The following is a 16,401-nucleotide window of genomic DNA, read 5'->3' on the forward strand; positions in this document are numbered from 1 at the left end:
AAGAAAACAAAACACGCACCTGAGTTAAAACCCCATCCCCATTAAAACCATAATTTTAGCGCAAGGGGTCTGCCCCACACCCTCTGTCCACCCCCAAAGTTGTGGGACGCCTAAGCTGCGATCCCTGAATTGCAGCGGGTTGGACTAGATGACCCTTGGACCCCCTTCCAACGCTGCAATTCTGTGATGCCATGGGAAGGGGGCAGGAGGTGCGCAATTGCCTCTGCCAGACGCACGCAGGTTTAGCTACAGGCTGGCTCCGCCCCACGCCTTCACCCCACCTGCGGAGGGTCGAGCACCTGCCCAGGTGACCCTCGGATAGCTCATCCCCACTCCTCCCGAGTCGCACCTAGGAAAGTTGAGAGGCAGGGGGAAAAGGTGCGTGGAGGCGCGCAGAGAGCGGGAGCCTTCGACTTCTCCGTCACTTTTTCCCCGGCCTTCTGAGAGGCTCGATTGCCCAAGGCTAGGAGTTGCTGATATCATAATTGCCGCCTTGCCTCCTTCGCCAAATGCCTCTCCGCCTCACCTGGAGAGCGCAGCAGTCTCCGGGCTCCCACAGCGCGGAGAGTAGCTGAGCCGCGCGCGCCGCAGCAGAGCCACCCAAGGGCGCCTCACTCCGCATGACCTTTCCGCGTCTCGGAGGTGCTGCTTCGGAGCAGAGAGGTAAGCCGAGACCTCTCCGCCGTCCCGTCACTTAACCCGGGCAGCGCGCAACTCCCCGTGAAGGGAACGGGGCCCCGAAGCCTCTCCAGCTTCCCGGCGGCGAGGTGAGCAGACTCTTGGCACTCTGTGTATGCTTGTGAGACATGTTGCTCGCTAACGTCTATGAGGCGGGAGAAACTGATCTTCCGCTTTCTCCAGGAAGATCCCCAAACTCTTCCATAATTCTAAAGTTTGGCTGTTCCCCTCACTTGGGGAAGGAGCCGGTGTGACGGATGGATGGGGCATCCCCGTTGGTAGTTATTATTCACCGCGGTGACATTTTTGCAGGTTGCTGTCAGCTGGGCATTTGACCTCGCGTTCCCAGAAATTTGCGGATGGAAGATCCGGCAGCGGTTGAGTGTTGAGGGGTGTTTTATTTTGGTGGGGAGGAGGAACGACGGTGCAAAGAAACAACTTTTGGAGTTCCAGAGTTCCTCCTGGGCAGCAGTCACAGAATTGGAAGGGACCACCAAGGGTAGAATCACAGGAATCACAGCTCAGAGACGGGGTGGGTGGGTGGCTGAGGCAGAATGCCCCAACTGAAAGATTGCTGCCCCTTCCATCATCCCTCCTCATGCGATGGACTTGGGAGTAGCCACAAATCGGTCAGCCTGGCGCCCTTCAGCTGCTTTGGAGGCCCCAATGCAGCTGCCCAGCTGTTGTGTTGGGCCCACAAACATCTGGGGGACCCCAAGATGGCAAAGGCTGCCTTTGAGGAATTCTCTGAGCAAGCGACAGAGGAGTGAGGTCCCGGCAGGAGGAGACCATTCTGGTGCAAAGGGGCAAATAAAAGCTTGGCATGTTTGGGGCAGTCACTTTTCTTCTGGTGACCATGGGGAACCGATTTGACCAAGCCAGACACTTGGCTCCATTCAGGGCAGTGTTGCCGACTCTGACCAGCAGTGTCTGCCTCCAGGCTTTCAGAGGCAGGTTGTTTTTCCCTCAGCCTGCTTGAGACGGGACGGGGAACCTTCTCTGCATGCAAAGCAGGTGCTTTTGTCATCAAGCTGCCACGCTTCCCTGAAGCATAAAGTAAGATCCTAGTCCTCAAGCTCCAGAAGGAGAGCTGGTTTAATGAGCCACACAGGGAAGTGCCTTCGACTCGGCCTCTGGGGTCTTTCGTAGCCGTACCTGGGGTGGTCTCTGTGCAAAGATGGCACTCTGCCACTGAGCAAAAAGGAAATATTCCCGTGCAACCTCCTCCCTGGGCACTGTCCAGGTGCCCACCCCTTGACTTGGAGAGCGCTAGAGCAGCAAGGGCCAGTGGTGGGCTTGGCAACATTGCCAGCTCCTCAGCCAGCGCCCAGAGGTGAGCTAGTGTGGTGTAGTGGTTAGAGCATCGGACTAGGATATAGGAGAGACCAGGGTTCAAATCTCCACTTAGACATGAAGGTCTCACCTTGGAGGCCAGGCACAGCCCCTCAGCTTCACCCACCTCGCAAGCTTGTGGTGGGGATTAAATGAGAAGGGGTGAGTCATGAATGTCACCTGGAGCTCCTTGGGGAAAAGGACAGGATATAAATGCCACCAGTCCCTCCTTGTAGCTGCATCAGTTGCAGAACGACCCTCAAGCTCTGTTGACTTGGAGTCGCTTGGAGGATTGATGGGTGGATTTTACTTATATACCTCTTTTCCACAATGAGCTTTGCCCAGAACAGTTTATGCAGTGGTGTCCAAAGTTTTTTCAAAGAGGGCCAGATTTGACGAAGTGAAGGGCCATGGGGGCTGACCAAAGCTATTGACCTTTTTTAGGATTGAAGTTGTTGGTTGTTGTTTTTTTACAATTTTACCCCGGATTAGGCCTCCGAAATAGACTTTGGACATGACTGGTTTACAGCAACCTATTGAAAATACAGCTATACAAAACATGGAGCCAATCAGTAAATCCAAAAAAAGGCAAAAGCCAATAGTTTGGCAAACAGAATAAATTCAGTATTGCAACAGATAAAACAGAATAAATTGCAACAACAAAACAATCCAGGCTTAAGTACATAAATGCAAAGCAATAGAGTGTTAACCTCCGTTGCGACTTCAGATGCCACGGAGCACCTCGAAGCGGGCAGGTGCCTGGCGAGGCACCTTGATGCACCTTGCTCTCCACTGGCAGCAGCCTCGCCATTCCAACAGGTGCACAGAGTACCAGGGCAGCCTCATGCCACACCCCACCTCTCGCTCGGCTCTTCATCCAGAGGGAAGGAGGCAGGCCCAGGCAGGCACTGGAAGCATGCTTGGTGCGGAGCGCTGGTGCGAAGGGATGGGAGGATTGCAACAGGGGACCCAGAGGCAGGGCTGGGCAAACACCTTTTCGGCAAGCTGGGGCTCTGCAGGTCTCTAGCCCATATCGGGGCAAATTGTGGGCAGCAATCGTTCCGTGGCTTCCCAAGCCCTTGGGAGAAGGGCAGCTTAAGTGATTGACAGGGTGGAACAGCTCCCCTGTGAAAAGAGGCTGCAATAGTTTGTAGACTTGTGGAGTTGAGAAGGGAGGCAATGCAGGAATCTCAACTAAGGCATCCCCACCTCTGCTTAAAAACCTCCAAGGAAGGAGAGTCTGCCATCTTCCGAAGGAGTCTGTTCCACTGTCAGATGGTTTTTGCCATCAGAAAGTTCTTCCTGAGCTTTAGTCAAAATCTCCTTTCTCGTCATTTGAATCCATGGGTTCGAGTCCTCCCCTCCCGATCAGGAGTGAACAAGCCTGCTCCATCCTCCATAGATATTTGAAGATGGCCCTCATGCTGCCTCTCAGTCACCCCCCCCCAACTCCCTCACAAGGCTTGTGTGGTTTTTGCTTATCAGTTCAGAGCAAATAAAAGAGGGCATTAGGCAGGGGTCTAAGGCAGGGGTCAGCAACCTTTTTCAGCTGTGGACTGGTCCACCGTCCCTCAGACCTTGTGGGGGGCAAACTTTTTTTTGGGGGGGTGAACCAATTCCTATGCCCCACAAATAACCCAGAGATGCATGTTAAATAAAAGGACACATTCTACTCATGTAGAAACATGCTGTTCCTGGACCGTCTGCCGGTCGGATTGAGAAGGTGATTGGGCCACATCCGACCCCCAGGCCTTAGGTTGCCTACCCTTGGTCTAAGGCAGCCTTTCTCCACCTGTGGGTCCCCAGATGTTGTTGAACTACAACTCCCATCACCCCTAACTAGCAAGGCCAGAGCTCAGGGATTATGGGAGTTATAGTCCAACAACATCTGGGGACCCACAGGTGGAGAACCGCTGGTCTAAGGTTACACACGGTGGTGGTGAGAAGGGGGTCGGCCTCTCTCATCATACGGGAGCCCAAAGGCGTCACTCGCCAATGCTGAACATGGGAAGATTCAGGACAGGCAAAAGGAAAGAGTTCTTTCCAGCGATGGAGTTCACTGCCACAACAGCAACACTCTCCTCTCTCCTGAGCTGTTGTGCTCAGTCCTGCAGGTGGACCTTCCCATCTGCTTGGCTGCTCTGGGGACCTGATGAAGCCCTTGTGTTAACTAGAGGATGCAAGGTGCTTTGTCAGGGTTGTATCCAGCATGAGTCATACTCAAAGTAGACCAGCCGAAATGATGTCCCAGAAGGCAGTGGACTCTCCTTCCTTCAAGGCTTTTAAGCACAGGTTGGTTGGTCGGATGGCTGTCTGTCTGTCAGGGATTCTCCAGCCATGACTCTCGCATTGTGGGGTTGGACTAGATGGCCCTTGGGAGTCCCTTTCAACTCTAAACGAATCTAATTATATTAGTATTAGTATTATTATTTCACTCCATTAGTCGCTAAAAGGCTAGCATAAAATTAATAGATTCAGGTAGATAGCTGTTTTGGCCTGACACAGTCAAAATAAATAAAAAAAATTAAAAAGTTGTCCAGTCGCAGCCAACTCTGGGGTTGGGGCACTCATCTCGCTTTACTGGCCAAGGGAGCCTGCGTACAGCTTCTGGGTTATGTGGCCAGCATGACTAACCTGCTTCTGGCGAACCAGAGCAGCGCATGAAAACGCCGTTTACCTTCCCACCGGAGCGGTACCTATTTATCTGCTTGCACTTTGAGGTGCTTTCAAACTGCTAGGTTGGCAGGAGCAGGGACCGAGCAACGGGAGCTCACCCCATCGTGGGGATTCGAACCGCTAACCTTCTGATCAGCAAGTCCTAGGCTCTGTGGTTTACCCCACAGCACCACCCGCGTCCCTTTAATGTAGCACCTTAGAGACCAACTAAGTTTGTTCTGGGTATAAGCTTTTGTGTGCATCCACACTTCTTCAGATCCACTGAAACAGAAGGGTAGTAGGAGATGGGTGATTGACTCAATGGGTATGGTAAACCAAAAATAACTTTAGTACATGTGAAAAGGATCTAGGAGTCTTAGTTGAACACAAACTTGACATGAGCCAACAGTGTGATGCGGCAGCTAAAAAAGCCAATGCAATTCTGGGCTGCATCAATAGGAGTACAATAGCATCTAGATCAAGGGAAGTAATAGTGCCACTGTATTCTGCTCTGGTCAGACCTCACCTGGAGTACTGTGTCCAGTTCAGGGGACCACAGTTCAAGAAGGACACTGACAAACTGGAACGTGTCCAGAGGAGGGCAACCAAAATGGTCAAAGGCCTGGAAACAATGCCTAATGAGGAACGGCTAAGGGAGCTGGGCATGTTTAGCCTGGAGAAGAGGAGGTTAAGGAGTGATATGATAGCCATGTTCAAATATATAAAAGGATGTCACATAGAGGAGGGAGAAAGATTGTTTTCTGCTGCTCCAGAGAAGCGGACACGGAGCAATGGATCCAAACTACAAGAAAGAAGATTCCACCTAAACATTAGGAAGAACTTCCTGACAGTAAGAGCTGTTCGACAGTGGAATTTGCTGCCAAGGAGTGTGGTGGAGTCTCCTTCTTTGGAGGTCTTTAAGCAGAGGCTTGACAACCATATGTCAGGAGTGCTCTGATGGTGTTTCCTGCTTTGCAGGGGGTTGGACTCGATGGCCCTTGTGGTCTCTTCCAACTCTATGATTCTATATGTAATGAGACAAGAATATTCGGATTCTTGCCTCATTACATATGCTAAAGTTATTTTCGGTCATCTGCATACTATCCCTTTCTTTTTCCTGTAGGACTAATTGCAGTCGTTAACAGTCGTCAACAGGTTGACTATACCCATTGAGTCCATCAGCCATCTCCTCCTACCCTTCTGAGAAAAACCCCACCCAACCCTCCCAAATATATCTAAGGATCTGGTGACTTCTGTTTCCATGTATCTGAAGAAGTGTGCCTGCACATGAAAGCTCATACCCAGAACAAACTTAGTTGGCCTCTAAGGTGCTACTGGACAATTTTTAAAAATAAAATTAATAGGTACAACTTGCTGAGATCCATTTATTTCAATTCAGAGAAGATCACAGTCGGATCCAATCTTCAGATCTAGTTATTTGTTTTAAATTAAGCCAAGGTCAGAGGCTGGAGGGAGGTGGCTCTGTGGAGAATGCCAAAACCAGCAGAAAACGGGCCACTGTTTGCCAAGAGCAGAAGCCAGAAGTGATGCAAAACAAGTTGACTTTTACAAAACATTTGGCACCTGCAAGTCAGTCACCCTGTTCTGTCTCCCAAGGCAGTCATTACAAAGAGACATCAGAGAGCCCAGCTGCCTGCAACTTTGGCCTCCTTTTTTAGATTTGTGACATCTACCTTTTGGCAGGTCCACAGACTCCTGGGTGCCAAATACTGGGTGCACCCCCAACCCGACAGGAAAATTTTGGAGCGCAACACAGGGGTGCTCCAGGGTTCCAGACAGAGACAAATATATCACGCTATTCTAGGCTGCAACAGCAGAAGCAATAGGGAAGCCTTAGTCCTGCTCTCTTCTGCCTTGGTCAGACCACATCTGGAATTTGTTTTTGTTGTTTAGTCGTTTAGTCATGTCCGACTCTTCATGGCCCCCATGGACCAGAGCACGCCAGGCACTCCTGTCTTCCACTGCCTCCCGCAGTTTGGTCAGACTCATGCTGGTAGCTTCGAGAACACTGTCCAACCATCTCGTCCTCTGTCGTCCCTTTCTCCTTGTGCCCTCCATCTTTCCCAACATCAGGGTCTTTTCCAGGGAGTCTTCTCTTCTCATGAGGTGGCCAAAGTATTGGAGTCTCAACTTCAGGATCTGTCCTTCCAGTGAGCACTCAGGGCTGATTTCCTTAAGAATGGAGAGGTTTGATCTTCTTGCAGTCCATGGGACTCTCAAGAGTCTCCTCCAGCACCATAATTCAAAAGCATCCATTCTTCGGCAATCAGCCTTCTTTATGGTCCAGCTCTCACTTCCATACATCGCTACTGCGAAAAGCAAAGCTTGAACTATACGGACCTTTGTTGGCAAGGTGATGTCTATGCTTTTTAAGATGCTGTCTACTGTGTCCAGTTCTGAGCACCACAATTTAAGAAGGACGTTGATAAGCTGGAAGGTGGGCAGAAGAGGGCGACCAGAATGATGAAGGGTCTAAAAAAACCAAGCCTTATGAGGAACAGTTGAAGGAGCTGGGTATGTTTTGCCTGGAAAAGAGGAGATATGGGAGCAATCATCAGATTGCCACAGGGAAGAGGGAAGAAGCTTGTTTTCTCCTGCTCGGGAGGGTAGGATTCGAACCCATGACTTCAAGTTACATGATGAAAGTTCTTTCTGATGTTTAGTCAGAATCTCTTAACGGTGGAACTTTTTTCCTTGGGAGATTGTAGACCAGGGGTCAGCAACCTTTTTCAGCCGTTGGCCAGTCCACCATCCCTCAGACCATGTGGGGGGCTGGACTATATTTTGAAAAATAATAATGAACGAGTTCCTGTGCCCCCAAAATAACCCAGAGATGCATTTGAAATAAAAGCACACATTCTACTCATGTAAAAACACACTGATTCCCAGACACGCTAATCCATTCAGGAAGGATGGGAAAGGGGACAGGGCAGCTGAATATTTTTGTGGGTGTCCCATTCCTTGCTGCCACCCGCCTGCCCGCCCACCAAGTGTTGTCTGGGGAATTTGAATTCAGAGGGATGTTCTCAGTTTCTGTGTAGGATATTAATGTAAGGTGATAGTGTAGAGTTGCCAAAAAAAGAAAAGTACAGAAAAGGGTCGCCAAAGTGATTTGGGGGATGGAGCAGCTTCTCTACAAAGGAAGTTCGCAGCGTGTGGAACTTTTTAGTTAAGAGAAAAGCCGACATGATATAAGTTTGTAAAAGTAAGCTTGGCATCAGAACACCAGAACTCCTGGGCATCTAATGAAGCTGAATATTGGAAGATTCAGGATAGATAAAAAAAGTGACGTATTCATGAACTGCATAAATGAACTGTGGAACTCCCTGCCACAGGAGGCAGTGACGGCCAGCAACTTGGATGGCTTTACAAGAGCCCAGGTGGCTGGGCTCTGCCTCCACGCTCAGAGGCAGAAATGCTCCTGAAAGCCCATTGCTGGAACCGGCAGGACAGGAGAGCGATGTTCTTGCACTCGAATTCAGCTTGGGGGTTCCATAATGGGCAGCTGATTGGCCCCTGTGAAGACAGGAGGCTAGACTAGATGGGTCCCATTTGGCCTGATCCAGGAGGCTCTCCTTAGGTACTTGGTGGGGATTTGGGGGCCCTGAAGAGGCAGGGGCAGCCTTCATTTGGAGGAAACCTTTGGGGAAATTAATTGGGGCTAAATAATAATAAATAATAATAATAATAATAATAATAATAATAATAATAATAATAATAATAATTTTTTATTTATATCCCGCCCTCCCCAGCCAAAGCCGGGCTCAGAGCGGCTAACAACAATAAAAGTAACACAGCATTCTAAAATCAATTCATTTTAAAATCAAATTAAATTAATGGCAACCATTGGGCCAGAGTTCTGTGAGGATTGCCAAAGGAGGGGGTCAGACTGTGCCTTGGCCAAAGGCCTGGCGGAACAGCTCTCTCTTGCAGGCTCTGCGGAAAGATGTCAAGTCCCGCAGGGCCCTAGTCTCTTGTGACAGAGCGTTCCACCAGATAGGGGCCATGGCCGAAAAGGCCCTGGCTCTGGTTGAGGCCAGCCTAACCTCCCTGTGGCCCGGGACCTCCAAGATGTTTTTGTTTGAAGACCATAAGGTCCTCCGTGGGACATCCCAGGAGAGGCGGTCCTGTAGGTATGAGGACATTATCTCAGGAAGATCTGATGAGCACAAACTGAACTGGGGGATTCACAGCGGACCTTGATTGGCTTGCTTTGGGCAAAATCTAAAGGCTAGATTTGCCTCTCTGCATATAAATGAACTATTGCAAATCTTATGCAGATTTCGGCCCTGCCCAAAATCTTATACATACCCAGAAACTCTGTTGTGGCCCCATCCTCCTGACCTAGAGGTTTGCTTGTTGCTGATCCGGGCCCCGATTCATTCCTTGGCATCTGCAATTTGGGCTGGGAGAATCTCCTGCCCGAACCCCTGGAGAGCTGCTGGCAGTCAGGGTGGCCCACACTGAGCTGGGTGGACCTCTGATCTGATGTGGTATAAGGCAGCTTCCGGTGTGCCTGTTTATGTGTTCGTCTAGATCCATGAGGACTAGAGCCTTGCTTCCGTTTCAGGGGCAGCGCCATCTCCAAGAGGGACAGGGAAAGACCTTCGTATTAAACACTTGAGAGCTGCTGCCAGTCAGTGCAGACAACACTGGGCTTAATGGGTTTGACACAGTAGAAGGTGCCTTTCTGCGACTCCCAAAGCTGCTTTGCAAATGTAAATAGGAAGCCTCCGTTTCTCTTGACGCCCAGCTGGGTTCATGTTTTATATTGTCAACCGCCCTGTGATCCTCGGGCAAAAGGCGGTACAGAAATTTAATAAGTAGCAGCAATAATTTCACACACACACACACACCCTCGTTGTGCCACAGAAGGTCCCTAGCAAAACACACAGCCTTCCGAGGCAAACAGAAAGCCATCTGCAATACAAATGTCTTTCTGGCAGGAAGAGCTGTTCAAGAGTGGAGCAGATTTTCACTGGCACACACAAGGCAGCCGGCAGGCAGGATGGCATTCGCCAAGGCCTCCAAGCCTGGGCGAGCCTCTCAGCTCTCTCCTCCTCCTTCCACCTTGAAGAAATGAATTAAGTCGCAGGGAGAAGAAAAGGAAGATTAATCCTGGAGATTGCGCTGGCGAAATTAGCGGCAGAAGAAAATGACAAGGCTTTGATACACCTTTCCCCCTCCGGCGCACAAAGGGCCACGACTTTCTCAGCCGTCGGCCCCCGAGCAAAATGGAGGGAGCAACGTGCGAAGGGATCAGTCCCCGTTTTCACAGGCTTATTCTCCCTGATGATGACAGCAGGTGGGCGGCAATTCTCAGCCTGCTCCTCCGAGACGCGGGCAAGGTGGGCAAACCCATTTCACATACACACACCCCAGAAGGGGAACCAGAGACCAGAAATTGGGACAATTTATAGATTCCTAGAATTGTGGAGTTGGAAGGGACCCCCCAAGATCATCTAGTCCAACCCCAATCAATGCCAACGTCGCAATGACCCTAAAGGCAAGTCCCGGGACTGCAATCTGGGAAAAACAAAACACACATACACAGAGAGAGAGGTTTAAATAGATTGAGATTTCAATCAGCCCTGGCAGAGTGGGTGTGGAGGGTGAATCACAGGCTTATGAGATAGCCCTTATACAAGCTGATTCTCACAGCTTTGCAAAATGGGGAGAACCAACTCCGGCCTACTTTGCAAGGCTGCTTGCAGAGATTGCTGAGAGAGGTTTTGGGCAGAGGCAATGCTGGGTATCAGTGCAGGTGGCAAGATTTCAGAGCAGGGGGGGGGACATCTTTGGCCCTCCTCCAGAGGCCATGAGGCTCTCTACTCCCCTCAGCGCCCAATGGGCAGAGCAGAGGGGTGTTGGAGCCCAGCAATAACTCCGTCCTCGATTTAGGGAGCCAGTCACTGAACACAACTGAAGGTCTGCCCAGATGTTTAGAAAGTTGGTGAGAGCTTTAATGAGCTCTTCGTCTATTGTTGTTTTAACTTTTTGAGAGTTGCATTTTTCCCCCTAGTGATAATATTATTGCTTTCTTTGCAAACCATTTTGAGGGAGGCTTTTTACAAACAAAACAAGCAGTGCATAAGTTTTAGGAAGTAAATAGATGAGGTCGACAGAAGGCCAGAAGAGGAGATTTAAAAGAATGGGTTATAGCCTAGCTTTTACTCAAAGTAGATCCTTTGGAAGGAGTGGACCTAACGTTACTCAGGTCCATTGATGTCAAGATACGGTAAGGGCATCAAGGAAGAGGAGGAGGCTTTCCTGTGGCTGCTAGCCAGGGGGGTTGTGTTCTTCCTCTGCTGTCAGAGGCATAAGAACAGCCAGTGGATCAGGCAAAACGGCCACATCTAGCCCAGCACCCTGTTCTGACAGCGGTCACATGCCCTTAAGAACCTAGGAATCTAGATAGACTGCCTCTGGAACTGGAAGCTCCATTAGAACATCAAAAGAGCCTGCTGAATCAGGCCAAAGCGTAGGAGCGATTTCTGTAGTTTAACCATTTGCTGTATGAAGAAGTCCATCCTTTTATCAGTCCCAAATCTTTCCATATTCAGTTCTATTGGACATCCACAAGTTCTAGTGTGGGAGAAAAGCTTTCCTTCACCCCCTTTCTCCAGGCCAGGCTTGATTTTATAAATGTCTATCATTCATGTCGCCTCTTCCTCGCCTTTCCGCTAAACCCAAAATTCCCAAACGCTGCCACCTTTCACCATAGGTGAGTTGCTCCATTGCCTGGACCATTCTGACTGCCCTTTTATCAACCTTTTCCAACTCTGTTTTGAGGTGAGCTGACCAGAACTGTACCAGCCCTCCTGATGCAGCTGCATCACAGATCTGTGCGATGGCATCATAACACTGGCAGCCTCAATCAATATAAGATTAGGATGGCGGAGGTGAATAAGTCACCTGGCTGCTTGTTGCCTCCCGCACCCGGCCCCAGAAGCCTCCAGCTGCCTGGGGCACCCTTGGCCTGGGATGGTGCCTGGCGCCTGTGTGGGCCGCCCTGAATGTGGCCAGGATGCCGATCCTTTGATAGCCTCTTCCATTCCCAGCAGATGGGAAACAGCGGTGGATGTGCCCCTTACCCAGAAAAAAGGGCTCTGGGGCAACTGTGGCCGCAGCCTCACCAAGCACCCTGGGTCGCAGCAGCCCATCCACCCCACACCCCTCTCTCTCCCTCCCCTCCTGCAGCGGGGCTGGGTCTTCCTGCCCTCCTGATGCCAGGGACTGGCAGCCAGCTCGCCCAGGCCTGCCTTGGCAGGTCCCGGCCAACCTTCTCCCTGCTCGGAGCGAGCGAGAGGCAGCCAGGAGACGAGAGAGAGGAACCTGTTTTCCCAAGAATGTAGCAGCCGCATGCCATTCGTGGAAGGAAATCCCTCACCGGGTTCCCTGGCTGGCTCACAGAAGAAGAGCCTGCTGGATCGGGCCCCTAGTGGCCCCACAACCAGATGCCTCTTCTGAGCACCAGAGCCCGCTTCCCTCCAGGAACTGGCATTGCTGCAGAGCCATCTGTGGCTGGGAGCACAAGGGCGCCTTTTCTGAGGACTCTGCTCTGTTTATTAAGGGCTGAAGTGCCACAGAGGAGGAGGAGGGAGGGAAGGAGAGAGAAAAAAGCACTTTTAAATGCACCAAGTCCCTACCCCAGCCCGGAGCAAGTCTCTCTGGGAGGCTGCAGTTGCTTACTCACCAGCAGAGCAACTCCTTTGAGGCTCCTTCCCAGCCGATCCTCTGCTTTCCCAGGAGAGGCAAAAAATCCAGAGATAAGAGGACAGAGACTGAGGTTTGTGAATCATGCAAGGATCTGGGACTCATTTGGGGCTTTTTTCGGTTCAGGAAAGGGCTACCAGAATGATCAAGGGATTCCCCACCGCAGAAAGGTTGTGGCGCTTGGGACATCTTAGTTTGGAGAAAAGTTACAGATAGGTAGCCGTGTTGGTCTGCCATAGTCAAAACAAAACAAAAATTCCTTCCAGTAGCACCTTAAAGACCAACTAAGTTAGTTCTTGGTATGAGCTTTCGTGTGCATGCACACTTCTTCTAACTTAGTTGGTCTTTAAGGTGCTGCTGGAAGGAATTTTTTTTTGTTTTGACTTTGGAGAAAAGGCGAGGGAGAGGGACCGCGAGGGTCATCTAGTCCAGCCCGCTGCAACCCAGGAATCTTTTGCCCAACATGTCGCTTGAACCCACAACCCCGAGATTAAGAAGGTCGGGCTCTACCATCTGAACTAGAGGTGTAAAAAAAATATGACTCTTTCCTCCCTCTCTCATGACACTCATGGGCATTCAGTGAAGCTGAATGCTGGAAGATTCAAGATGGATAAAAGAAAGTCGTGCAGAGTTAAACTGTGGAACTTCTTCCCACAGTAGGCAGTGATGGCCAATGACCTAGATGGCTTTAAAAGAGGACTGGGCAGCTCCAGGGAGTGGCAGGATCAATAGCAACATAGTGCACCTTTCTAAGCCATGGAGAAATTTGGATTTTTGAGTGAATGTCCGCAGGCACCTCCCACTCTCCCAGATTATTCCCTACAGAAAGAAAGACCCCAATGACCCAGTTTAATTTTTCAAAGGATTTGAGTCCAATCCAGCAGAGTCACTCTGTGTCTTGAAAAGCACCATAGAGTGGAAGGGGGAAACCACTCTTCCAACTTCCTCCTCCAGCTCTCTGCACTTTCCAAAGGCGATGGAGGGGAGTTGTGGGCAACTAGGGGCAGCATAATTGGGGACCCTTGTCTTCAAGGCCACCAGATTTATCCTGGCACCAGTTTTCGCGGGCTAGAGTTCCCTCGGCTGTATCATAAATGATCAAAGGATGTATAAAGTACTGTCAGGGGGCAACGCAATTAAAGCTGAAATAGTTGTGGTTCCTGCATCGTGGCGGGTTGGACTGGATGACCCTGGGTGTCCCAACTCTACAGGCCTATGATCCTATGACTGCAAAAGGAGCAGGAGGACCATGTATGGGAGCCGTAACGTACACACTCATCCTCGCCGTCCACCATGAGTTGCTCATCCCTTTTTAGAAAGCTGGCTGGTGGCCGCCAGCCATGCCGCGAGGGAGCCTTCCCTGCTAATTATGTGCTGCCTGCACCTTAGATGTCTTACTCTCCTACCTGCAGAGCCAGTGGGGGAAGACCTGGGGAGGGAGGGATTGCTTTGGAGAAAAGGTTGCTTTTGGCTTTTTTCTGGCGGGGATCCATGGTTGGATGGGCCGACTTATGCAGTGATGGGGCAAATTCCTCTCACCTTCAGGGCTGTGACTCAGGGGCAGAGCAGCTGCCTTGCATGTAGAAGGTCCCAGGGTCAATTCCTGACAGCATCTCCAGGGAGGGCAGGGAAGGACTCCCTCCCGCAGACCCTGGAGAGCGGCTGCCAGTCAGTGTAGACAATACGCAGACCTATGTTCCTATTTTGGTTTCATAAGGTAAAGGGACCCCTGACCATTAGGTCCAGTCGTGGATGACTTGGGTTGCGGCGCTCATCTCGCTTTACTGGCCAGGGGGGCCGGCATACAGCTTCTGGGTCATGTGGCCAGCATGACTAAGCCGCTTCTGGCAAACCAGAGCAGCACATGGAAACGCCATTTACCTTCCCGCCAGAGCGGTACCTATTTATCTGCTTACACTTTGATGTGCTTTTGAATGGCTAGGTTGGCAGGAGCAGGGACCGAGCAATGGGAGCTCACCCCGTCGCGGGGATTCGAACCGCCGACCTTCTGATTGGCAAGTCCTAGGCTCTGTGGTTTAACCCACAGCACCACCCGCATCCCTTTGGTTTCATACCCTGGTGTATTTGTTGTTGTTGTTTTTTAATTATTCAGTTTCAGATTTCAGATATTCCAAAAAAAATCACTAAGGCAAAGAGCACCAGGACCTGCAGTCACTGGCCGTTAGCGACGCGTAGTAAATGAAATGAATTTCCCATCCAGAACTCACAGACTCCATTCTGGAAAGCCCTCTCCAGAATCTCAGATCTGTTGGGTCTGACTTTCCCTCACTTAGGAGCGTTACTCTGCACATGCTCCATGACACCTTGTGCCTGACACGCTTCCACACATTCCACAGCTGAGTTCTGGGAATCAAGTTCTGGGCCTGAAGCCCTGCCCTCTCCACCCCCCAGAACCAACTTAGCCCCCACCCCTGCTAAATGACCCCTGGGGGGTTCCCTCCTGGCTCTGCTGCAATCCTGCCCATTCCTTGGCGCTTCCCGCAGCCTGCCAGGCTTTTTTCTCCCGACTCAGCTCCCCAGAACCCTGGTGCGAAAGATTCCCAAACCCGTCCCGCAGATCAAATAAAGGTAATTGCAACGCAGGATGTGGGTGCTTCCCAGTGGGAGGGTAGGAGTGGTCCCAGGTGGGGCAGCAGAGGGAACGCATGAAAGGCACAGCACCAGGCCACACCCGGCATAAAACATGCTGCCGCAGCCAGAGACAGAAACCATTAGGGCGGGTCACGGCACACACCTTCCTCGTAAAAGGAGGAACATGGCACTGTCCCAGGATGAGCTCACGGGAAGGGAAGCATCCCGGAGGAGCAGGAGGATGAGAAGGGTGCAGGAGAGGATGGAGAGACCTGACACAGGGGACCCTTGGCCCAGAGGTACCCACACTGACCACCAGCGCCAAAACGAAGCAAGATTCTAGTCCTCATGGTTCCGAATTAAATAGGAACATCGGAAGCCGCCTTAGATGTTTGGTGTTGCCTGCGCTGACTGGCAGCAGCTCTCCAGGGATTCGGGCAGGGGGGTCTTTTGTCCCAGCCCTGCCTGCAAATTGAACCAGGGGCCTTCTGCGTGCAAAGCAGCTGCTTTACCAAAGCAGTTTTCCCCCCCTGAAAGCGAAGCAAGATTCTAGACCTCAGCACTCCAGATAAAGTGCTGGTTGATAAGGGGCAGAAGTTTGGAGGAGGATTTTTGGCTCAAGCACTCGAGCTCCCATCAGTCCCAGGCCCAAGGGATTATGGGAGTTGTAGTCTAGATGCAAGAAGAGGGCAAAAAGTGAGCACGTCAGCCGCCAGGGATGCAAGGGTTTGCCCTTCTCTCATTCGCCCCCAGTCTTAAATTCAGGATCTCCACATTTCTGTGGAAATATGGAGATTGTTGTTACCACATTCACTCAAACCCAGTGCTCACCTTTTTTTGGCCAGATTACGTTGTGAAAATTAAGATCCACATTAAATTTGATGGCACATTTGCATTTGCCAGCAAATACTTTTTGGGGTTTCAAGATTCTGAAAATTGAGGTGCGCAATGGATTTGATGGCGCATTAGACTCGAGTAAATAAGGTATTTAATCCTCAGCAATTTAGTGCAAATTTCTCTCAGTTGACACCATTTTGACTAGCATATTCTTGGATGCAAGCCACTTTTCCATTTTAAAGGCCATTTTCACAGATGTCTTCAGTTTCATGCACACACACACACACACACCCCCCACACACAGCCTGTTCATTTCTGCAAACTGCTTGGTTGGCGAATGTGATAGCTCAGCTAATAGAGCATGAAACTCTTAATCTCAGGGTTGTGGGTTCAAGTCCCACATTGGATGAAAGTTTCCCACATTGCTGGGGGTTGGACTAGATGACCCTTAGGGTCCATTTCAACTCTACAATTCTTTGATAAAGTGGGAGTTAATGTTTTTGTTTGTTATGCAATGTTGTGTTTTTAGATTGTAAACTGCCCTGTGATTCTCAAAGGAAGGGAGGTGTA

At 50.6% G+C, this 16,401-nt stretch overlaps 1 protein-coding gene across 4 annotated transcripts in view; it reads left to right on the forward strand.

The window, feature by feature from the left end:
* The first annotated feature begins 298 nt into the window (after positions 1-298).
* Positions 299-16,401, forward strand: part of FOXN1 (forkhead box N1) — a 47,291-nt gene continuing 31,188 nt past the window's right edge. Inside the window, exon 1 of one of the 4 annotated variants that reach the window (XM_081889608.1) lies at positions 299-767. The gene's annotated coding sequence lies outside the window, so the exon portion shown is untranslated. Of the gene's footprint in view, positions 768-15,002; positions 15,294-16,401 lie in introns of those variants that run through there. The other 3 variants (XM_081889607.1, XM_081889610.1, XM_081889609.1) reach the window with 3 other exon arrangements.

Source organism: Podarcis melisellensis (genome assembly GCF_964234715.1).
Source record: "Podarcis melisellensis genome assembly, chromosome: 15".
Classification (NCBI taxonomy): Eukaryota; Metazoa; Chordata; class Lepidosauria; order Squamata; family Lacertidae; genus Podarcis; species Podarcis melisellensis.